This window comes from Urocitellus parryii, chromosome 4 (assembly GCF_045843805.1).
Source record: "Urocitellus parryii isolate mUroPar1 chromosome 4, mUroPar1.hap1, whole genome shotgun sequence".
In the NCBI taxonomy this organism is placed as follows: domain Eukaryota; kingdom Metazoa; phylum Chordata; class Mammalia; order Rodentia; family Sciuridae; genus Urocitellus; species Urocitellus parryii.
The window spans coordinates 173,006,389-173,032,104 of NC_135534.1; positions in this window are offsets into that span (position 1 = coordinate 173,006,389).

Genomic DNA, 25,716 nt, shown 5'->3' on the forward strand with positions numbered 1-25,716 from the left:
GCACAAAAGAATATATTTAATACCCTTGAGCTATAGACTTAATAATGGCTAAGATGGTAAATTTTATGTCAGGTAATATTTTACCACAATATTTAAATGTGTTTTTTTTTTTAAATAGCATGATTTAGGAGTAAAAGTATAGGCTTTGAGTCAGGGAGAAGCTTAAATTCTGGCTGAGTCACTCACTGGTTCCATGACCACTGAATCTAAGTTTCTTCCCCCAAGATGGGAGAAATAATAACTACCTATCTAATGAGGTATCTGGAGGTAGGAGTTGAAATGATACATAGGAAGCACCCAGAAGTGATATGGCAGCTGAAGACAGATTCAGCATACAAACCAATGGGTAAGAATTATAGTGAGACCTACTGGCGTTCAGGATAAAGATTTGCTAACTTGGAGCTAACCAATGGACAAAGCCCCTCAACAGAAAAATTGTTGCCCTGCAAAAACACAGTCCCACAAACCACAGCAATAGAGAAACAATGACCCAAGAACCTGAGTTTCACAAACAACTATTCACACCCCAAGATGGAGACTCCTCATCTATTCTGTAGGATTAATAGGAAACTGTCATTGTGCAGCTCAGGTTTCCCAACAGGTGTCATCCCTCACAGCCACCAGCCCCATGTTTTCTGCTTACCTCACTTGCTCCACATCCCTATGGAGCGAGTATCTTTTTCTTGATGCTTTTTGTGGCTACTATCATCTGTACTTGGCTCCTATCATTTATATTGATTATCTTTTGTCAGGAATGTCATAGTCTCCTATCATCACTGTAATAAGAAAAGTCATTTAGACTTTTATTTGTATGAGTCTGGACTCTGTTCCCCTTTCATCCATGGATAAAGCTGACATGTGTCCTCCTAGGACAAGTTGGTTTGATGGGCATAGGAAGTTCATCAAGAACATGGAACTAACTATGTGAGTTTCATGGCTCTCAGAGGAGGAAGAAGAAAAGAGGTGGGGGGGCAGGGGGAGGGGGAGAGGGGGGCGGGGTGTCCTGCTCAAAGCATTGTTTTGATAACTTTTTCTCAATTGTTTTTTCAGCTTCTCCAGGCCACTTTCTTGAAACCTCCACAATCCCTTACTGCCTTGTCTGAGGCTCCTCTGCTTAAGTGTTCATGACACTAGACACTTTAAGCAACCCAGCAACAGAATCTATGTCTTTTTCTAATTTGTATTCTCAGCACCTTCTAGGAGCCAAGTACAGTGTAAGCTTTCAATGTAAGGTTGTTGAATAAATTAGAGAGCTGGGGCGAAAGAGGCTGTAGAAAGACAAAGCAAGGAAGGCAAGGGACGGGGCACTGAATCCACACTTCTCTCTGGTGATCTAATCCCTGTGAAACCCCAAGGACAGCAGCCACTGTTACTAATTTCTTTGAACAGAATAAATAAGTCACTTGCCTGGAGATATCCATTAGTGAGTGAGGAGTCAAGGTTCAACCCACATCTGCCTGTTCTAAAGCCCTTGCTGTTTTCTCTAAAAAAAAAAAAAAAAATACAACTCAGCTCACTCCCTTCCCCTAGTTTTATACCTCTAGACTGTCTCCTTTCTGTATGACTTCTTTCTATCCTTAAAGCTTCTCCAACAACCCAGAGAGTTTAGTTTTACCACAAAGTCCTAAGTACCTATGCCATTTCCTCTGTGGTAGGAAATATTTAAAAGAATGAATTAACAGGCATCAACTGGATGCTACCTCGTTTTCAATAGAGTGATAAATACCTTTGTTGTGGAAATATGGTGAGGAATAAATCACCAATTATGTAAAAATAAAACAGCTCTAATGAACTAAATTCTAGCATGCTCAAGTGAAAACTGGGATAAAGGTAAAATTTGGATTGGGACCACCAACTGAAAATACTTTATCCACCTTTATAAGGCTCTAAATATTTTTTAAATTATTTCACTTTTCACTTTGCAGTGTGCAGAGAATTTGAATGTATATTAATCTCATTCAATCTTGTTCTATATCTTAAATGAGTTAGATTTTTTCCTTTTTTACCACAGACAAATCTATCAATATTTTCTTTGCAACCTAATCCATTGTTTTTCATCTTGTAAACTCATAAACTCATTTCTAAAACATTCACTTTTAACAACTGGGGCTGAGGGTGTAGCTCAGTGATGGAGTACTGAGGCCCTGGGTTCAATCCCCGGTGCCACAAAAAAAAAAAAAAAAAAAAATACACACACACACATTTTTAACAATGGTTAGTTAAGTAATATAGTATTAATTTAGGAAATAGTGAGGTAAAGATATAATTTGATTTTTCCCACACAGCTAATATATTTATTGAATAATTCTTTTTTCTTTCTTCAGATATTTGAGCTTTGTCATGAATTTATTTCATATATATATATATTCATTTTTCACTTCATAATTATCTATTCTGTTCCAAATGTATTTGGCAAATCTTTTTTAAATAACATATTTTAAATTACTTTAACTTTCTGTTATTTTCTAATATCAAATAGTGAAAGTAGTCCTCTTGGTACTATTATCTGCCTCCCAAACAAAAATGTCACCAAATAGTCTCATCTGGTAATTTTTCCAAAAGAAATTTAGAATTACTTTTGTTAACACATCCCTGAGGCCTCTGTCTGGTCTAGAGCCCAGTTGTGCCAGAGCAGTGGAGTAGATTGTGGGAAAGCCAAAGAAATGTCTGGAGACAGTCTGGGAGACATATGATTTATTGGGTAAAGCTTACAAGATCAGTGACTTCTCCAAGAATTCAGTGGTGGCAAGCTGACAGCACCTCCATCCCTCATGGTGCTTGGCTGAGCAGTACTTCCTCCCTCTTGTAGTGCTTTGACCAGTGTCATATTTCCTTTCCACAGTGCATATTTGCAAATCATCAGTATGGGGGTTGATGTCACAACACGTGTACAGAGAATACCATAAGCTTAAGATGAGCCAGCAACATGAAGTCTCCACCAGAGAGAGTGGCATGGGTGGAGACATGCTGTCCAAAGCTAGCAAGGTGTGCTCTACTCTCACCTGGTGGGACTGTGGTAAGAGTCCTGAGGCCTCTGTCTGGTCTAGAGCCCAGTTGTACCAGAGCAGTGGAGTAGATTGTGGGAAAGTGACATATTTCCCTTCCACAGTGCCCTCAGCTCCATACCAGTCCCCACTCAGAGAGATCTTAAGCCACAGAAGCAGAGGCATCATCAGCATTAGCCTGCTTAGTTTGCTTGTGTGACCAGCATCCCAAAGAGCAACTGCCCTGGTGCCTATACACAAAAGTAGCTTTCTACAGATAACACTTGCCCTAGCTCCCAGTGAGCAAAGATATGTATCTGGACTTTCCAGCTTGCTCTCATTGTTCCCTTATCAGGGATAGGTTTTGGGGAACAAAAAGGGAACATTCTCAGGGACACAGTGTTTTACTGGCCCCCTTTTCTTTAGGGATGATACGGCCTCCAAGGCAGGGAACAGACCATGGGGGACAGCAAGTTTTCCTCAACCTCTCTCAGGCAGACATTATTGCTCTTTAATGTGAGGCGAAGCAAGTATATTTCCACGAATTCTTTTTCTCAAGCTAACTTTACCACTCCTACAATTTTTGGAAATTCATAATTTCAGAAGCTTTTCTTGTGTCAAGCAGAATTTAGCAAAACCTCTTCTAATTAAACCTATGCGGAGCCTGTGCTGTAGTTTGGATCTGGAATATCTCCCAACGGCCCATGTGTTAAAGGACCAGCCCCCACTGTGGCATCACTAGAAAGTGATGGAAACTTTAAGGGGTGGGATCTGGCTGGGAGTTTTAAGTCACAGGATGTGTGCCCTCCAGGGGAATCACAGGACCCTAGCCACCTCCTCAGTGGGCACCTTTTTTTTTCTGCCATACACTCACCACCATGATGTGCTGCTTTATGTCAGGCCCCAAAGCAACAGGGCCAACAGATCATCGTCTGAAACCTCTGAAACTGTGAGCAGAATAAACTTTTCCTCTTTATAAGTCAATTATCTCTGTTATTTGTTACAGTAATGGAAACTGACTAACACAAGCTGTTAGAAAGGGATGGTCAGTGATAACAATTCTGAGAAATAGCACAATTTAGTCATGATGTCTATTATGCTTACAGCAGGCAAACTTGAAGTTACTTGGAAGTATAAAGGGAAAAAATTGTCAGAGATGTACCTTTTAGGTAAATTGCTTAACCAAAAACAAAAACAAAAACCAACGTGACCACCTTAACTTAGGTTAAGAGAATATTTTTAATTAAATAGACTTTTCCTCCAATAATTGTTAGAAGATGGGCCAAATAAAATAGTCTCCATAGCAAATTTAAATCATACCTAAAACTGCCCACTTAAGAATTTATCTTTTTCTTTGTGTTTAGGTATTTTCTTGAGAAACTAGGTACAAATATTCGTGAGGAGCTATTAAGCAGATAACATTTGAACCATTTTATTTGTTATTTTAATGGGAAATTAGAAGTCTATGAGGTACACTACTAGGTCATCTGCCAATGTGTGACTAGAAATTAAGTTCGTACTACTTTTAACCAGCGCTAAGAAAATCCTAGTGTAATAGAAAGAATGACTTAGAATCTAACATATCTGGCTGGGTTCTAATCCTAGGTCTACCACTTGGGCTAGAGGATGAAGCATGAGTTTGAAGAAGATACAATGAGAAGCAGCGGAGGAAACATCTAGAGGCTGTGACATAGCCCAAGCTGGAGTTTGGGCTTGATACTATTTGAAACCCTTGGGAAAGTTTTTTAATAGCTCTGCACCTCATTTTCCTCATATACAAGGTCTGGAACCTAAAACTCATTTTGTAGGATTCAAGGATTAGAGATAACATATAAAATGGGCCTTCTACAATAGTTGGCACAAAGTAGATATCTAATAAACAGCAGTTATTGATGCCACCAATATTATATATGGTCCATATTTCCTTATTTTTTCCTAGTCTAAGAGCTCACCCTGAGAAAGTTAGAAGAAATCAACTGTGTTGAGTGGAAAAAAGAGACTCTAGATGATTCTCCTCGTTTATAGAATTTCTTCCTAGAAAAGCAAAGTTCTTGCCTCTGGCTTGGAAGAATCCAAGGGGAGCCCCCTCGGTGCAGCTCAAAATTAGCAGGATGATAGGAACATACCCCCTGCCCTGCACCAAACACACGCTCAGGAGCCAGCCTGCTAGATCCGTGAAAAACCAAAAGCAAATACTGTCCCTGGTGCCCAGCTGGCACAGGACTCCTTGACCACTGTTGACTCGCTGCCCAGGTCCCTTCACAGTCCACCGAGCCACATCTGAGTGGAAGAAACAAAGCAGCAGAAAAGTTTGTGCAGTCAACAACGGGAACGAATAGATCAGCTGCCTATTCACTGAATAAACATCCCTGGATGTGCCACACACCCTGCCCGGCACTTTCATGTGTCATCTCCTTTAATTGTCACAATAACGCTGTGAGATAAGTATTGGTATTATCATTTTACAATGAAGAAAAGGAGGCTCAGAGAAATTCAAAGTAATTGCCTGATATCCCACAGCTAGTAAGCATCAGAGCTAGGATTCCAACCCAGATCTGTCCGACTCCGAAGTTCAAACTCATTCTCTCATACCATGCTGACTCTGAAAGTCCACGTACAGAATTCAGTTGTCCTCTGCCTGGGAGTCAAAAGATGACTTAAAGACTCTGAGCTGGAAGAGAGTTTAGGGATGATTTAGTTATTAAGCTGCTTTTTTCTCAGTTCCAACCTCACCCTGCACAACCCATTTCTCCTTTGTCAGCTGCTCTCTTGAGGCACTCCCAATGGGAGTAGGAGACCAGAATTCTACAGGGAGACTAATGGAGGGAGAAGCAATCTGCCACTTCCTGCCTGCCTCCCATTTAGGTCAGCATGGTCCCAGCAGCATCTCTTCTTGACCCTGTCCAAAAGCAGTTTATTCCTTTAGTACAGTGATTCTCTTTGCAGTTTTCTCAGCACCAGCCACACTGCTCCACCTTCCGTGTCCTTCCCCAGGACCCACCGAAGCCACGAGGTATGGGTCCCCATCTCCAGGCTTCTGAGTTTCAAAGGTCTCAACTTCTTCCCTCGTTCCTCCATCCCTTAGGGTGGAAGCTCCCCCTGCAGTTGCTACCTCTGTGGTTCCTTTGTGTTCCCTCAGAGCCTTTCCAGTTCTTCAACACCTGGTTAAGAATTATTTATGTTATTGTCTCTGTTAAATAACTGCATGGTTTCTGCCTCCTGATAGAACCCTGAATAACACAAAGAATCTTCCACTCTGATGCCTCTCAAATGAGGAAACTGAGGCCTAGAGAAGTTATGTGACTTGTTTAAGTTTACACACTTAGTTGGTATTAGAATTTAAAATAACGTCACTACTATTTGTCCACTAAGGTGTGCTACAACCCACTGAGGCATATACCACCTTCCCTATAAAACAGATGTGGAAACGGAGGCTCAGAAGTTATCATGTTACCACCTTTATCCATTAAGAATGTGTTAAAACTCACAGAGGGACATGCCATCATTCCTGTAAAACAAATGTGGAAATCAAAGGTCAAAAGTTGTGTGATTTCTCAAATGTCCCCCACCTAATGAGTAACAGAGGTACAATTTGAAATGAATTAGTCTAACTACAAAACCAGGGCTGTTACTCATTTCTCCATACTCAGATCTTATCTCCCCACCCCTCTAGATTGGATAAATAATTCTGCATCTTCACGGTCAGGTAGAGCTCTTAGCTGTAGTCTCTCGTTCTTCTCTTAAGACTGTTCACTCATAAAGCTCAAAAGTAATCTTTTCTTTGCACTTCTGGCATGGAATAAAAAATCTAAATATTGTTCCATCTACCAACATTTTTTTAACCAAGTTTCTTCCCAAAAGGGAAGAAAGCCGCTATCTTTTACATCGTATTATTTGGGTCCCAAGCTATACAGGAATCTTCAGAATGACTGAAGCCCCTCTCATGGCCAATCACAATGACTAGATGATTCCCAGACAAAACAGAGAACACTCTGCAGTTAGGAAGGAGTAAAATCACACTTATGAAAGCTATAAATACCTTTCATATGCCTCCTGTAGTCACGGCTGCAAAATGAGAAAGCTCCAATATGTTATTTACCAGCTATCAAAAAGTACAAAGTTGCACTTCAAAAATATCAATAAGTCTTTCTCTATTACCTCTTGACAGGTGCAGCCCAATTAGGAGCTTCCATGCGCTGGGTTTGGAGCGCAGCCACTCCCTGCCTGGGTGCTCTACTGATCACAGCTAGGCTGAAGTCAGTTAATCATGGAAGGAGACTGGATGGCAGAGACACTACAGAGTCATGGTGAGAGGAGGAGCTGCTTTTTGTCTGCTAATGACTCAACCTGGATGCCCTGCAGGCTCCTGCTGGGCTCCTTGCCCTTGTTTGCAGGATGCATCTCAGAGGGATTCATCTCAGTTCAAGGCAAGATAGAGGTTAAGTCAGCAGGGATCCAAGTATGTAGTAGGCCTGGCCACCATCTGAAGGTTGAGCCTACCTAGGAAGCTAGCAGCCATGAGCCTTTTCATTCATTTTGAGCCTTGGTGCACAGCTCCCTTGACTCCCTTGGCTTTTATAAAAAAACTTTTATATAAATTATAAACCACTAACTAGGTACCAGGTGGGTGCTTTTCCAAAGAGAAAAGACCTGTGCCTGAAGGAGGTGGCCTTCTATGCTCATGTGTGATTTCCTGTTCATTTTAGAACCCTGTTTTTCTCAATATCTCATAGCAGGAGGCAGAAGTGCTAAGTCTGGGCTCTGTCACTTACCTTCTGTACAATGTAGGCAAGTCACTTAGTCACCCCACCTCCATTTTCTTATGTGCCAAAAGGAATCTGTCAAGTTAAAGATCCAAGGAAATAAATCTAAAGATGATTATTATTGAAATTTGGGGGGAAATGAAAAATGTAGTTTAGTCCTATTTAATTTAGTCATTATAATAGACAAATGTAATTCCCTGAGAATGTCATGGGGAAAATTTATACACAAAATCAGCCCCAGTGGGAAAACTGGATATCCATGTGTAAAAAATGAAACTAGATCCTTATTTCACCCTGAACAAAAGTCAACTCAAAAGTGGATGAAAGCCCTAGAAATTAGACTACCAACTTTGCAACTGTCAGAAAAACAAACACTCCAACACACAGGCACAGGCAATGACTTCCTCAATAGGACTCCTAAAATTCAGGAAATAATACAAGAATTAATAAATGGGATGGCAGCAAACTAAAAGGAAACAAAAGCATGAAGAAACAGCCTACAGAATTGGAGAAAATATTCACCAGCTACTTTTCTGACAGAAGATTAATATCCATAATACATAAAAACTCAAAAAACTTAACACCAAAAATACAAATAATCCAACCAATAAATGGGCAAATGAACTAAACAGGCACTTCTCAAAAGAAGAAATACAAACATCCAGCAAATATGTGAAAAATGTTCAACATCTTTAGCAATCACGAAATACAAATCAAAACTACACTGAAATTTCATCTCACTCCAATTAGAATGGCAGTCATCAAGAATATAAATAATAATAAATGCTGGTGAGGGTGCAGGGGTAAAGGAAAACTTTTACACTTTTGGTGAGAGTATACATTAGTACCAAAACTATAGAAATCATTATGACATTCCTCACAAGATGAGAAATGGAACCATCCCATGTCCCAGCTATATCATTGCTCAGTATTTATCCAAAAGAATAGTAACACAGGGGCTGGGGTTATGGCTCAGCAGTAGAGCGCGCACCTCACACATGCAAGGCCCTGGGTTCAATCTTCAGCACCATGTAAAAATAAATAAATAAATACAATATGCCTCCTGTAGAAATAAGTCTTTCTTTCTTTCTTTCTTTCTTTCTTTCTTTCTTTATTTATTTATTTATTTATTTATTTTGGCTACGCTCCAAACCCAGGTACACTACTAGATCATCTGCCAATGTGTAACCAGAAATTAAGTTCGTACTACTTTAAACCAGCACTGAGAAAAGCCCAGTGTAATAGTAAAAGAATGATTTAGAATCTAACAGATCTGGCTAGGTTCTAATCCTAGGTACCAGGTGAGTGTCCAACTACAACTACAAAAAAAAAAGAATATTAATACCTACATACCCATGTTTATAGCAGACAATTCACAATAGCCAAACTATGGAACCAACTTAGGTGCTCATCAACAGATGAATGGACAAAGAAACTGTGGTATATATACACAATGGAGTTTTATTCAGTCATAAAAGCAAAACTTATATCATTTGCAGGAAAATGGATGGAACTGGAGAACATCATGTTAAGTGAAATAAACCAGACTCAGTAATAAGTCATATGTTTTCTCCCACATGTGGAAGATAAAGTGAAAAAAAAAAGATATCATGAAAATAGAAAAGAGATCAGTAGAGGTTGATCAGGGAAGAAAATGGAAAGATACTGGGGAATGAAATTGACCAAATTATGTAATGTGCATAAATGAATATGAATTCATCATAATGAATCCCATTATTAGATACTATTATAAGATACCAATAAGAAATCAGTCCTAAGAAAACATGACCATAGACGGCTGCTCTGCCTTAATTTTTTAGTGCCCAAACAGAAAATGTGGAATAGCCCCATGCTAGCCCCTCTAGATTCACTGACTCCTAATATGGAATAGGCTCTGAACACATCTCATCCAGTCCCCTGCTACCACAGGACTCTAATCTCCAACATCCTAGTAGAGCCTTCCAGTCTGCTTGAACACATTCAAGGATGAGGTGCTCATTTGTCAATAAAATACCCCTGACAGCTCAGCTCTAATGAGTAGAAAACATGGACTCCAAAACCTCTCCCTATATCTACCTCCCATTGATCCTAGTACAATGCTGCTGAAGCTACCTGGATTTACCTGAACCCCTTTCTTCAGCCCAGCCCCTCATTCCCTGGCCATCCTAAGAACTCCTATCAACTGCTTTGGGGTTTACAAAGTACTTGCCTTATGGATTGTTAGCAAAATGATATTAAAAGGGGAGGAAAAAGTCCACACCCTGACTTTGTCTGGGTTCTATTAACAGAAATTAGTTCCTCACCCTGTTTATTCAGAAGTTGACATTAGACATGAAAATAGGCATGACCTTTTGAGCCAGATCCTAAGGAGGAGATACTAAAAATATATGTGTGTCCTCAGGCACCATGGCCAGGGCTGACACTACAAATAACCCTCAGTGCTCCCTGGAGACTCAGACAAGCAACACAAAGGGACCTGTAGACCAATTTGTATGTAGGGGGCCAGCGGAGACATCAGCCAGGGCCAGCCTTTGTCCTCTATGATATGAGGCATGGTCCAGTACCATAGAGGGGTTGTGCATTCCTGAACCATGAGGCCGAAATGGGAGGATTTGACCATATGTAATCATAATAATTTCCCTCAATATTTGAGAATTATAACCAAGAACTTGGACTCAAACTAACTTATGATTAAATTCAGATAATATTATAGTATTGTTGATTAAATTAAAATGCAGACAGCTTTCTCTATACCCATGAGTTCTACAACTGAGGATCCAACCAACCACAGGTTGAAAGAAATTTTTTAAAAAATTGAGCCACATCCCCAGCCCTTTTTATTTTTTTATTTTGAGACGGGGTTCTCCCTAAGTTGCTTAGGGCCTTGCTGAGTTGCTGAGGCTGGCCTAGAACTTGCCATCCTCCTACCTCAGCTTCCCTAGGATTTTAGGCATGTGCCACTATACTTGAGTAAAGTATACATATTCATAAACCACTGCTGGCACACACTGCCTTATCAGATGCACAGATCTCTCCTATAACACCATTAATGTGATCAATCAACCTTTTCTCAATAGCTCTAGTAGGGGGTCACTACTTTCTAATTGTTACCTCAAGATTTGCATCCCAGCTACAATGTCAGATAGCTTTGAAAGGGGACTGAGCAGTACTCAAGAGACCAGTGGGATAATCTGCCATTTTTGCATTTTTTCCAAAAGCACCTCATGAGAAAGAATGGAATTTCAGTGACACTACTTGTTTTTAAGTCCCTGAGCAGGTGACTACTTCTCTGAGCTTCCTTTTTTTTCCCCCTTTCTTTCTCCAAGGGAAATAATGTACCTGCTTCACAGTGAAATCACATACATAAATATCCAGCACAGCTCTTGGCACAGAGTAATCATCAAATAAATATAAATTCCTTTCCATTTCTACAAGAATGGTGGGTAAAGTGACCTGAAAACATTGGCATTCCTTGATAAGAATTTGCCGATTTTTCTCTTAGAAGTGTTCCAATTGTTTACTGCTCTGTATATGAACCCGGGACAATACTTTTCTTCAGACTCGTCTGGGAGTCTGATTATCTTTCTGAACCATAACTGACTAAAATAGCAGAGACTTGGCCATTGTTTTCCTAAGAACAACAGGTTTCCATGGTTCCAAGGGGAATATGGCTTTGCTTTCAGGGGACATGTTGAGAGGCAGGGAAGGCTCTAACATGGGAAGGACCCATCCGGCATCCAGGTAGACACCTAAGTTGCAGAACTTTGACAGAAACCTCAGCCATCACTGCCAAAGCACTATGGTCTCTGAACAGAAGCCACGTGGCTAACAGAGCTCCAGCACAGACAGACCTAATGAGCTGGGGAGGAAGTTAAAGCCCTATTTGCATCTATTTCCACTCATTATTATGTGGCACTAAGGAAATTTTCTGCTGAGTAGAGTGACCTTGACATATGATTGCTTGTGCTCTTCTGGGTATATGCAGAGCATTATAAGAAGTAATGATTCCCAAAGAGCCCATCTAATCTGACAACGCTCATCAGCCTCCAAAGGAAGATTATACCTTTTGTCCATTTCTCTAGTTTTTTTTTTCAGTGTTGCTATAAAAAAGAAGCAGAACAAGATCTATAACCTCCAATAGTGTCCTTGCAAAAGTGAGAAGTGTGACAGAAATGCTGTCTTCACTCATCTTCACCACCAGTCAGCATTTCTCAGCAGATGAATTAGATCTGCACCTGACCCAACTCTCCTCTCTCTCTCAATCTTGGAGGTGTTCTCCAAACACTTCATGGTTTTGGCCTGAAAACCATGGGTACTAGACTTCAGGACCAAATGCTAAGAATCTAGACTATTGAATTCTCACTCCTCTAGTCTCAACCAATTTTCAGTTCACATTTGGGAACATGGGTTGTGAAGGACTTGGGAATAAACTGTTGATTTTGCTCATTTACGGATTTGTTTGCTATGAGTGAAATCTATTATCAAACTTTGATCCCAAAACATCTTTTGTTCCTGATGCTGATATCACTTTGAAAAGAAAGAAAAATAAAGATTAAAATTTAGTTTAAATGTTGTACGCAAATATTAATTAAAAAATAGCATTCATCATGGTTAGCAATAGTAAGATTACCCATACAATTTTGGTACTCAATGAAATTCATTGCCATCGGTATAATAAGGATCTCAGTTTACAATAATATAAATAAGCCAGGCACGGTGGTGCACACCTGTAATCCCAGAGGCTCTGGAGGCTGAGGCAGGAGGATACCAAATTCAAAGCCAGCCTCAGCAACTTAGTAAGGCCCTAAGCAACTCAGCAAGACCCTGTCTCTAAATAAAATATAAAAAAGGATTGAGGATGTGGATCAGTGGTGAAGTGCCCCTGAGTTCAATCCCCAGTACCAATAAATAAATAAATAAATAAATAATATAGATAAAGAGATTGAGAAGGATGTGGGGGAGAAGGTAGATTAAAAAAAAGGTTGGATTTGATCAGTATATGCTATATGCATGTATGGAAATATCACCTTGAACCCCACTAAGACATACAATTAATACATACTAATCAAAAATTTAAAAATATAAAATAAATGAATTACAAAAGTCCTTTAAATGAGAAATCAAATATTTGAGAATCCAACTTTTAAAACATCAAATTTATCAAAATCCCAATTTTTGATACATTGAAGATTTCAGCTTCAAAATACATACATATGCTTTGTTTTCTAGCCCTTAAATAGATATTGCTATGTTTCCTCTCACTTTGACCCTATTTCTCTGGAATCATTTTTCTCAATCTCGTGAACTCCTCTCCATTCTCTTATTAAAGTCTCCAAAGAACTATTGCCCACCCCTTCCCTCCTTCCCTCCCTCCTTCTCCTTTTTCTTTAATATACCATATAACTTTGGGGAAATAGCTGGGCCTTTCTAATGATAGTTTCTGGAATGTTTAGATGCACTTTGACCATTTCCTGGATGTATGCCAAGAGATAAGAAGCAGATCCTGTACATCAGAACATGAACTGGGAAGAATTTAAGATTTTTCAATCTGCCACAGTATAGATGCACCTCAAGTTGGTTTGACAAGAGACCAAAAAAAAAAAGAAAGAAAATGCCTGAGTAGTCCCAGTTACTTCCCCCAACCACTCCCTTACCTCCATCTAAGGAAGAAAAAACATTTCAAAAAGCAGGATAGATAGAAACAGTCAAGCTTAGTGTGGACCTTTCCAAATCCAGGACAAGTCTGGTACATCTCTCCAGTACAAGAGGAATCAGAGCCTGAGCAGTCTTTTCTGATTAGAGCAGAAATACGGTGAGAAGACGCTAGAGTCCAGAGAACTGAATTCAACCCATGCCCTCTCAACTTCTTTGCAAGAAGCAGCACAGGGTTGGGGGGTTGTATAAAGAAATGGATTTTGGAACTAGAGAGAATTTGGTTCAAATCCCAGCTCCCTCACTAATTCTTGTAACCTGAGGCAAAGCACTTCAGCTTTTTTGTGCCTCATTTTCCTAATTCATAAAAAAGAGATAATCACATATTTATCAGAGTTTGTTGTAAGAGATAAATGAAACATATATAGGCACTCAGTAAAGATCAGTGGTTGCTGTACAGCCTTGGGCTTATCATCTCTGAGCATCAGTTTCCTCATTTGTAAAGTACAGGATAGATTACCTAATTTCAAAGACTCTTGATAATAGAAAACTGTCAGATCCTGGCAGAGGATAATAAATATAAGGAAGAGATAAATGAGGAAAATCTAACTTGAGATGTTATTTAAATCTTACCAAAATAGTAATCAAGGTGGAGACAATGGAGACCAAACATATTGGAAAGTATCATCACCCAGGTATCTACAGAAAGTGGACCTACCCATAGTCAGCTGGGCACAGTTCTAGTCCCCTCACAAAGATCACCCCCACAGACTGAACCAGTGGAGAGAAAGAAAAAGAATACTATTACCAAAAAAAAAAAATATGTTTAAGACTAAAAGAAATAGATTAAATTTTTAAAAACTGAGGGTTAAAGGGCCGGGCATGTGCCCCAGTGGTAGAGTACTTGCTGAGCATGTGTGAGACTATGGGGTTCAATTCCTAGTACTGAAAAAAATTCTTTTAATAAAGCAAAAAGAAAACTGGTCTAAAACTTGGTTCAGATATCATTAGCTTGGTTTCCAATTTTGCTTTGGCTACCGGGAAGCTCACAGACAAATTTATTCCCCATTTTTAAAAACTACAGATGTTTATCGTCTACAGAGTCTCATTATAACTCCAGTTCCCTTTTCAACTGGCAATTATACTTTAACTTGTTTTCCATTGTGATAATTAATTTTAGGTGTCAACTTGACTAGGTTAAGGAATACCTAGTGTTATGGTTTAGATGTGAGGTGTCCCCCAAAAAAACATGTCTCACGATAATGCAAGAAAGTTTAGAGGTGAAATGATTGGGTTACAGGGGCCTTAACCCAATCCATGAATTAATCCCCTAATAGGGATTAAGTGAATGTGGCTACAGGCTGGTGGGGTGTGGCTAGAGGAGTAGGTTACTGGGGGCATGCCTTTGGGGTATAATTTTTTGTGAGCTGAGTCTTGCTCTGCTTCCTGGTGATGTCCTGAGCCATGCTCTTTTACCATGATGTTCTGCCTTGCCTTAGGCCTCAAGGAATGGAGTCAGCCATCTATGGACTGAGACCTCTAAAACCATAAGCCCCCAAATAAATTTTTCTTTCTTAAAATTTTTCTTGTCAGGTCTTTTGGTCATAGCAGCAAAAAAAAAGATGACTAAAACATCTAGAAAACTGACAAAACATTATTTCTGGGTGTGTGGGAGTCTCCAGAGGAGTGTAGCATGTGAATGAGGAAAATCCACCCTCGATGTGGGCAGGCAACATTCAGTCAGCTGGAGACTGGAGAAAACAAGGAGGCAAAGAAAAGGATTTTTTTTTTTTCTTTTTCCTGGAGTTGGAATATACTACTCTTCTTCTGCTCTTGGTCATCAGAAGTCTAGACTTTCTAGATTTTGAACTCTAAGATTTATACCAGTGGCCTCTCAGGTTCTCAGGCCTTTGGCCTAGACTGAGAATTACGCCATGAGCTTCCTGGTTTTGAAGCTTTTGTACTCAGACTGAGCCAGAGCACCAGCACTCCAGGGCCTAGAAGTCAGCGTAACATAGAACTTCTCAGCCTCCACAATTGCATAAGCCAATTTCTCCATCACCTATTGGTTCTGTCTCTCTGGAAAAACCCCTATAATACACCCATGATCACAACTTTGCTTTTATTTTAAGATTTTCTTATTTCACTGTATCTATTCTTATAATACACCTGAATTCCTTTATGAAACAAGAATATAAATAAATAGAAATCATCTTGCTAATCATGCAGTTATTTTATATGTCATTTTCCATCTATAAAATAAGAGTTTATGGCTTAAGATCAATATCCCTTTTAGCCCTAACCCTCTTAATTCTAGTCTTTCATTTCTATAGCTCAAAGACCATATTAGGTTTATATAGTCCTGACTTAGTAAAGTAAGCAGCACTGAATTCCCTGATATGTTTTACGTTTTTCTTGAACTTTTATTGGGAGACATTTATGCTCTAGAGGATTACTGTCAGTATCACTAATGAATTTTAAATGATTCATTTTGTATATTCTCTCCATCTTAATACTCTCAGACACTACACTGGTATCCTTAGAATTACAGCTAGAACGCTAACATTTGGAAAGGACTTAATATTTAGAATTTGATCAGCTCAACTAAAAGTTTGAAATAATCCTAATGTGATCACTAGTGATAACTAACATGGGGTACATCCCATCTTATAGATGGGGGAAAATGTAATACAAGGAGATTAAGTGACTTGCTCAAAGTCACGCAGTTCATGATTGGCATAAGGACTTGAACTCTGATCTTCTGACTCTAAAGCCTTCTCCAACTCTCAGCCTCTACAAAAGATCCTTCCAGCTCCCATGAACACTTCCAGGCCACACATCTCCTAGGACAACCTCACTGATATGTTGCTGTGTGCAATTATCTACTGCACTCCAAAGGAGTAGCTCAGAATTGGTCTTATGCCTCTTTGATTTTCAAGTCTCCCAATATTTGAAAATAGCAATCCTGTACCCTATACGTCTTTTGTTCCTGAGCTAAACTTTAGAATTTAATTCACTCAGAGCTATTTTATCTGTTAGCTACAAGAGGCTCAATGCCTGGGGACCACCAGCTTTCCAGAGGTCTATGGAGAAAAAATATATAAATTGGCTCCAAGTCACAGACAGCAAAACTGAAACTGATAGCCATTTAATTAAGTGCCTGAAAAATATAACATTATTTCAACTCCATTATTAAATTTATTATTCATTAAAAAATCCACTACATGGAGATGGGGTTGTGGCTTAGTGTTAAAAGCACTTGCCTGGCATGTGTGGGGCACTGGGTTTAATTCTCAGCACCACAAATAAATTAGAGAATAAAATAATGGTCCATCACAACTAAAAATATATATATTTTAAAAAATTATTACATATAAGAATAATTTGTGGATTAGATTCTCTTATTTTCCAAGAATCCTTGAGTAGGCTTAGTGATTGACTAGAAGATATAGACAATTATATTGAATAAGTATTCATGGGAAAATAATTTCAAAGGTAAAATTATTAGGATCTTTTAAGATTCTCAACATTTTTATGGAAAGTTTACATTTAATTCAAAATGTGGATGTATTTTAATATGCTTACACTCAGTGATGGAACTTCCACAAGAGTATACAGAAAGCTTAAAATGGTTCTCTGAGTCTTCCATTGCTTAAATTTCTCCTTACAAGCTGAGATACCTTTTAGTAAAATTGCTCCCTGTGGCCTCACAGTTTATATAGTTTTTTTTTTCTAGTTGCTGAATTTGGCCAGGAAATTGAACTACATTTGTTTGGAAGAAAATTAACTTGCTGGGGAGCACTTTGGGACCTGCCAAGACTGCCAAAGTGGCCTACATTGTGCCAGGAATTGTAGATAACCAGGAATTCAAATTCCTCTGTCCAGTGTAGTCAAACTTAATCGTTTCCAGATATGAGAAAGTGCTCTTAAAAAAAAAAAAAACCCCTCAAATTTTGGCAAAAGAACCATTGAAGTCAGTCACATTGCCAAGGGCATAGTTTTAATTGCCTCAAGGAGCCTTGGGGTGTACTGGCAAGATCCTAAGAATGTTGTAGGTTAAAAACCATATTGTATCCAGACACAGAGACCGCTGTTAAAGCTGTTAAACTTCTTGTATTCAAGTGATATGCTTGGCATCAAAAATGGGCAATTCTTTAAAGGCTCAATGGCTCTGCAAGAGCCGCCTTCGCAGAGCCTAAGGTGAGACCATCTGGCTCAAAGTCTTTAACCCCAGAGCCCACAGAAGTCACCAAAGAGAGAAGCTGTGAGGATCAGCTTGTACATCCTGAGGGCTGGTAATTATGACAGACCTACTTCCTGGAGCGCTGAGCCTGACTCTTGGCTTCAATCCCAGGCCTTCAGGGAGTCCTGGGGAGCTGGATTACTGAGACAACGATATTGATGGTCCCTGCTGAAGCCATAGCCAATTCTAGAACTTGCTTCCCTGCTGGGAAAATAAACTTAATTTGGGTTCTAAGTCCTGCCCAAGGAAGGAAATAAGACAAAACTCTTGAGATGCATGCAGTAGGGGTCAAAGAGTCCTGCATCAAGGAGTTGTGTAGGAAAAACTTGTACCCCAAGGAACTCTATGTCCTTAAGGCCCAGCCTCCAGAGCAAGAATGAATTTGCCTCCTAAAAGTCCCCTGTCTCCATCTAGCACTTCAGAAATCTATTATGGTTTGGATGTGAAGTGTCCCTTAAAAGTTCATGAGTGAGACAACGCAAGAAGGTTCAGAAGAGAAATGATTGGGTTTTAAGAGTCTTAATCCAATCAGTGAATTAATCCCCTGATAGGGATTAACCGAATGCTAACTGAAGTGGTGGGATGTGGCTGGAGGGGGTAGGAATTGGAATGTGGCTTTGGGTATGTATTTGTATCTGGTGAGTAGAGTCTCTCTCTCTCTCTCTCTCTCTCTCTCTCTCTCTCCTTTGTGATTATCACATGAGCTGCTTCCCTCTGCCATACTATTTTGCCATGATGTTCTGCCTCTCCTTGAGGAATGGAGCCAGCCTTCTATGGACTAAGACCTCTGAAACTATGAGCCCCTAAATAAACTGTCCCTTCTCTGCGGTTATTCTGGTTGTTTCTCTAAGTTACAGCGGTAAAAATGCTGACTCAAACACTGTCCAAAACTGCTTCTTACTCTGTCTTCTAAGTCTGCTTATGCCATCTCTGCACCTCAAATCTGAGTGTGTTTCTCTGTCCAGGACCTTCAGATTAATACTCAGATCAGCTTGATTCTAGAGTCTGGTTTCCCCAGGGCTGTTGGCAGAGTTCCCTTGTCTATATTCCCAAAGATGATCCTGGCTCCAGAAGCCAGTCGGGGCTACACAGTTTCCACCTCTGATTGTCCAGGCAAAAATTCTGTGTGCTCTAATGCTTTAATCTCTAGGCTTCTATGTAGAGTCTCAGCCAACACCCATGAGGAAAGGAAAAGCTGATCATGGAATAATAAGTCACCTTTAGAAATACAGTAATACAAGGGGCTATAGCTGTAGCTCAGTGGTAGAGTGCTTTCCTAGCACGTGGAAGGGCCTGGGGTTCAATCCTCAGCACCACACAAAGATAAATAAATAAAAAATAAAGGTATTGTGTCCATCTGCAACTACAAAAAAAATTTTTTAAATCATATGGTGAAAAAAAAAAGAAAGAAATATGATAGTACAAGCCAGGTGTGGTGGCACATACCTATAATCCCAGCAACTCTGGAGGTTGAGGCAGGAGGATCACAAGTTTGAGGCCAGACTAGTCAATTTATCAAAACCTTGTCTCAAGATAAAATATAAAAATGGATATGGAATTATTTCAGAGGTAGAGGACTTAACTAGTACATGTGAGGCCTTAGGTTAAATCCCCAGTATCACAAAAAAGGAAAGGAAGGGAAGTGGGGGGAGAGGAGGTAGGAAGGAACGAGAGAAGGAAGGGAAAAAGGGAGTGAATAGTATTTTATGTGTCCCTGTGTTATACAAGAACTGTTGAGGCACAGGGGTGTACAACAAGGAACCAGGTGCACCTGGCCCCCCCACTTCACCCAACTAGAGTCACCTTCCATCTTGTTGAACAGAGATTCTGCTTCCTTGCCCACCCAGTAACACAGCAGTTTTGGCTTCCAGAACAGCTTGCACCTTTCTAATTCTGATATGAGCAAAAAAGAGGTCACTCATGTGTGGACTGACACGACCAGGAGTAGCAATAAAGCAAAGAATTTATGCATCCAAGGTTCATCCCATCCCTTCTAGCTGATTCTCTTTCTTGTTCATGCATTGTCGCTCTGGGAACCCCATGATCTATGGGTACCTCCAGCAAAGATCCATCAGTCCCTTCAAATCGCAGCTGTAGAGCAAAGGAAGAAAACACGATAAACAATTAACACCCTATGGCTACTCAGTGTGGTAAATGTTGAGCCTGGTCTTTCCACTGGAATAAGAAGTGATTTACCTCATTGGAGAATACAGGATGACAAGAAAAATGTAGCTCATGAAACCATACTTATTTTCCAAGTTATCAAATCTTATAGCAACATCCTTCATCCAGATTTAAAATATTCAAAAACCAAGATTCACAGACACCTGTAGGATATATACTTGATTAAAGATAACCATCCCTGAATCATGAGGTTGGTTTCTTGAAGGGCATTACAAGGAGACTAATTGTCTGTTCTCTTATTATACAACCTAGGAAAAGGCTTCTCCCAGGCATGACTGTAGATACTGCTGTCTCTGAATTTTTCAAAGCTTGTGACAGCTAACCTAAATCCCTCCAAAATACCCCTTAATCCTTACTCTTTTACTACTCTGAGTGATTAATATGTTAAATTCTGAAGATCAAATATATATCATTTAGGTAATATATCTTAAAAACAAGAATTCATGGTCTTCTCTATATTTATGATAATCAGGTATGCCTCACTTTGTGGAATAAATGCATCCCACCAGGTTCACCCTTAAAAGTGAATCGTCCCCTTCTAAGAGTCATATAAAACCAACCCCAAGACAAAAATACAATCACCTTCGATGATGAAGAATTTTCTTTAACTCACACATTTAAAGGAGAAAAAAAATTGTATAATAATAATACCCATATGAAGACTGAAGTTTCTTTTGTTTGGCAGAATCATTTCTAGAGTTAAAGGATAAACAGCAATTATAGCTTCAGAACAGAACATCCTAGACTAAAAATTCATTTAGCTTTTATCCCATCTCTTCACCATCATTTTACAAGAAAATAACAGGAAATTCTCTTTGGGTGCTCAGACCTTGTTTCCTAGCAATCTGTGGAAGTTTATTCTTAGGAATAAGCAACTGAGCTAAGGCTGGGGAAGAGTGGAGACCAAGAAGCCAGAGGGAGTGGACCAAAAAGGCAATTATGAAGAGGTAGACCTCCCTCTTACGTGTCAGTGTTACCTGCTACCCAAATTAATGTTGGGCTCATGACATCTTATAGTTGTCCCTTTAATCAACCAGAAACCATATATGTCCATAAAGGTTGAGAAGGTGGAACAGATCAGGTAAGAAAAAAGGAAGCAAGAAAAGGAAGCTGGGCACGCTGGTGCAAGCTTGTAATCCTAACAGCTCCGGAGGCTAAGGCAAGAGGATCATGAGTTCAAAGCCAGCCTCAGCAACTTAGCAAGAACCTTAGCAAGAACCTATCTCTAAATAAAATACAAAATAGGGCTGGGGATGTGGCTCAGTGGTGGAGTACCCCTGAGTTCAGTCCCTGGTACAAAAAAAGAAGAAGGAGAAGGAGAAGGAGAAGGAGAAAGAACCAAAATGTAAAGTGTTGTAAATCAGGCTGTCAAGCAGCCAGGAACTCAGCAGCAGATCCTAAGACACCAGTTAGAATGTGTGTGTATGTTTGTGTGTTTGCATGCATACACACCCCTGCACACAAAAATTACAACATCATAACAGCTTTACAACTTTGCTAATTGTTGGTTTGGGCTAACAGAGAAGAAAAGGGAGGAAATACAGAATACAGATCGAAGCATACTGCAAGTTTTCAGTTATGTAAAAGTGAAGAAAATTTACTAAACTTTGTGGTTATTTCTTTGATTGTGGATGGTTTTTCTTTGCATAGTTTTCTATATTCCTAATTTCTACAGTGAACATGTATCTTTGGCTTCTTCGTATAATGAAGAAATGTCTTAAAAAAGAAAGAAAAGATTTGAGATCAAAGAAGAAAAGCAAAGAGAATTCCTCTGAGAAGAGAAAATCAACAGAAGAAGACTCAATCAAACAGTTGTGGATGTCGTTGGTGGAGAAAACATCAAAATCCACCTGAGAGACTGCACCTAAAGAAAGGCCAGGGTTGTGCAGCTTAAATACAGGCTCTGGGGGTGAAATAAGCAGGAGCTATTGTTAGACCAGGACGCAAGAAAAGACCACTGACTCCAATTAAAATAAAATTAAAGCAAGCTTATTATTTCGACCGGCCGGGCTGCCTTTCCCTCCCAAAACGGCGGGAACAAGACAGCCCCGAGGCTTCTTTGTGGCCCAGTTTTATAGCCCAAAAAGTTACACAAAGGGGGTTACAGATAACAACATTCTGAAGAGCATAACACAAGTTTACATTTTTGCTGGCCCCGGCATCAGAATTTATGGAGATCTTAGAGACTCAGAGAGGGTCGTTGTCTGGCCAGGGAGGGCCAGAATTTATGAGGCGTCACTAAGGTTTAGGAAAGGGTTGTTATCTGGTCAGGGAAAACCGGACCTGGGTGAGTTCAGGGCACGGGCAGGCATTCCAATCAGCTTTACAACATCAGCTAATGGCCAGGCCATACAGACATCCTGATATTTTTACAGAAAACAGAAATGAATCCTTCATAACTTGTGACAAGCTGGCTTCTAATCTAATGAGATAACTAGGCTAGGTATATCACTATAAACGTGATGGATTAATTAGTCAGACTGTGTCACTCTAATTTACCCACCTCTGAGTACCATTTCCACAAATTACTCACAAGTAACATAGACTGAGGATCTAAATTACCAACTGAAAATGTGAAGGTGAGACCCACTCCAGAAAAAAGGCACAAGAGGAGTGAAAGTGAAAGACAGCCATCCCAAAAGATGCCATCTGGACAGGACATCCCCTGATGTCAGTGGAAAGAGGCCATGACAGACATCCCAGAAGCAGATTAGTGATAACCCAATCAGTTGCTGAAGCACGTGGCCCAGATCAACACTCTCAACCCAACTACCACTAGGAGCAATGGCATCCTGAAGGCAAATCTCATGTCTCCTCAGGGGGAGGAGGAGACTATAGAGTCCCCAGTGTGAGAGCTTCCATCCAGTCCATTTGCCAGTGATGGCAATACAATCTAGGAGACGACAGCCTGAATTTTTGCAGGATGTGCATTACATACATGATAAAAGAGAAAGGGTTCATGTGTGTTAGCTGTCCAGCCTTTCTATTCCTCTCATGCTAACGAAAATTCTGTCTTGACCCTCTCACCCAGCTATGGATGGTCCTGCTTTGCTAAATCAGCCCTATGGACCTTGTGATGGAGAGGAGAGAGGCTGATGAGAAAGGCCAGAGGCATAGAGGCTAAAGCTGGTGGGAGTATGGAGAGAGTTTTGTTAGAAGAAGGCTGGAGTGAGTGAGATGGGGAAGCAATTTTAGTGTGAGGGAAATGGATGGAAGGCAAAAGCCGGTGTTCAAAGGGGATGCTGTGGTTTCCTTAACTCCCCTTTCAAAATCTGAGAAAGAAAAGGAAAAGACTAAAATCTTTGAAAATTTCTTTTGAAAGTTGGACTGCACTGTTTTAACCACAACAGTGCTCCAAGATCATCCATGAAAACACAGGTAAAGTTTATACATTGATGAGGCACCTCTCATTTCTATAGGGACCTTGAGGTTCAGGTTCAGCAAACAGCTTTCCTTCCTAATGTTCTCATGTGTACTGGCTATAATAAGGGTCTCTAGTCCTTCCTGTTTCCCCTATTTTTTTTCCAAATAGAATTATCCCTAGAGCTTCTAACTCTGAAAGCTGCTCCAATTTCTGTGACACTATAGAAAGTATGTAAAAGCACATAGTATTGGAAGTAACAGGGGAAAAATGAAATCTTCCCTAAGCTTGAACTGTACAGAAATGTCTGTATGTTTTAAAAGATCAAATCTGAAATGTTCTTGTGTCAAAGTATAACATAGTCATTTCATATGTTGGTGCTCTCTAATGAAAGCCCTTCAATGAAATCAATTGTATTTAGCCTAATCAGTAAGAATAATGAGCCACTCCAGGCCCACTGAATTAGTGCTGCTAACCTTATTTAAATAGTCTTGGTTATATATAGTACATAAGGTGCATACTGGTACCTGCTGAGAGGCGGAAGAACTCAGTATTAGTAAACCCACAGTCCTGGTGAACAGTCAAGAGCTAAGTGATAACAAATGACTTCCCTGATGAGATACAGGCATACCCACTAGCTGGCACAATCTAGCACAAAGATAGCAAGAATGTAGCACACATCCATATTCCACCCTACATTCAGTGACCCTGAGAGACATCATTAATCAATTGATACAATCTTTCCTGCTGAGCCAGCACAGTCCCAGAAACTTTCTCCTTCCAGTCCCCCAGGCAGTTACTCTCCATGGATCAGAACTGGCTTGTGAGATGAAATCTATTTGCCATTCCTACTCTGTGGGATGATTAAACCCAAAATGTCAATTTGGGGATGAGTGTCCAAAGGTCTCGCCCCAGGGACACACAGAGATATTAGAGCTGATGGTACAGAAACAAACTGTGACAGAAGAGCTGGCCTTCTGCAAAGGACCGGGACAGGGCACGTACAGGTGGACAGCAGGATAATCATCCCTCATTATCCTCTCTCATTTCACTTCTTGGCTTGAGGTGTCGAGGGTTGCCATTCAAAGACATTTTCAGGAAAGAATAATCTTTTGAGCTATTGTCTTTTACAAACACCTTGGCTCAAATTAGTGTTTTGCATTAGTAAAGTAGATCCCCGGAAAAACTCTAAAGGTTTAGGGTTCAAGATGGACCTGAGAGGCAAATAATCAGGGATTAGTCAAAGACGATGATAAGGCCAGGATGCAAAATACCACTTCCCACCCACAGCTCTCAGGAGGGTCAGTCTAGAACAAGGCTGTTCTCTTTTGGGGAGCCTGGCATCAGATGCTCAAATAGGAAACAAAATTCCACGGTAAATAGCTGAGAAAAAATGATGATTAGGACTTTAGTAAGTGAAATTAAAATGTAAGTGAAGGGCTGGGGATGTGGCTCAAGCGGTAGCACGCTAGTCTGGCATGCATGCGGCTCGGGTTCGATCCTCAGCACCACATACAAACAAAGATGTTGTGTCTGCCAAATACTAAAAAATAAATATTAAAAATTCTCTCTCTCTCTCTCTCCCTCTTTCTCACTCTCTCTTTAAAAAAAAAATGTAAGTGAATATGTTTACCTTACTTTTTAAATTAGGTTACAATTAGCACAACAATGAACTGAGTTCTAAATAACTCAAATATCTGTGCTGGGGGAGGCCTTAATTTTTCCAACAAAAAGGGCAGAATAGTATAATATCCTTTGTCTTGTGCTCAATTTTACAGCACAAAGATAAGGAAGATCACTTTATGTCAAATATGATCGAAGGATTATTAATTTAACAATATCAATATTCATTGGCATTCAGATCATTTACTTTAAAGGCTATTGTTTAGTAATTCTCCTAGTCATCTCCTCTTCAGTTGGTAATTTTTCTAACTTTCCTAAGCCTCATTTATGTATGGTTTGAGAAGACTCCAACATCATTTTTTTCAACTTTGTGAAATCCTAAAATTGTTACAATTTCATTCTACAACCTATTTATATTGAGTTTGCATTTATATTACCAGATGTATAATATCCATCAGTGAAACTTACTGGGAAAATATGCTGAAAGGGGAAGAGAGGCAGGTGCTACCATTAAACAAGGGTGATAATTGGGGGAAGACTAATTCAGCAAGTTGACGAGTGATTATTTTTATGGGATGATAAAGATAAACTTGGCTTCTCTGTAAAACATGTAATTGTCATAACTGGAATAATGAACACCCAGATATTGAGGGTGCCTGCATTAAGCACCCCTCCCCACTGGGCCACATCTGATTGGATCAGAGGTAGACACCCAGCCCAACTGAAACAATCATTTTTCTTTTCCAGAAATTTGGAATTGAGACACAGTTACACATATATTGTTTGGTTTGGTTTGGTTTGGTACTGGGGATTGAACCCAGGACCTTGCACACACTAAGCACACATTTCACCACTGAGCAATCCTGAACCAGACCAATCTCTCAATTTTTTTTTTTTTTTTTTTTT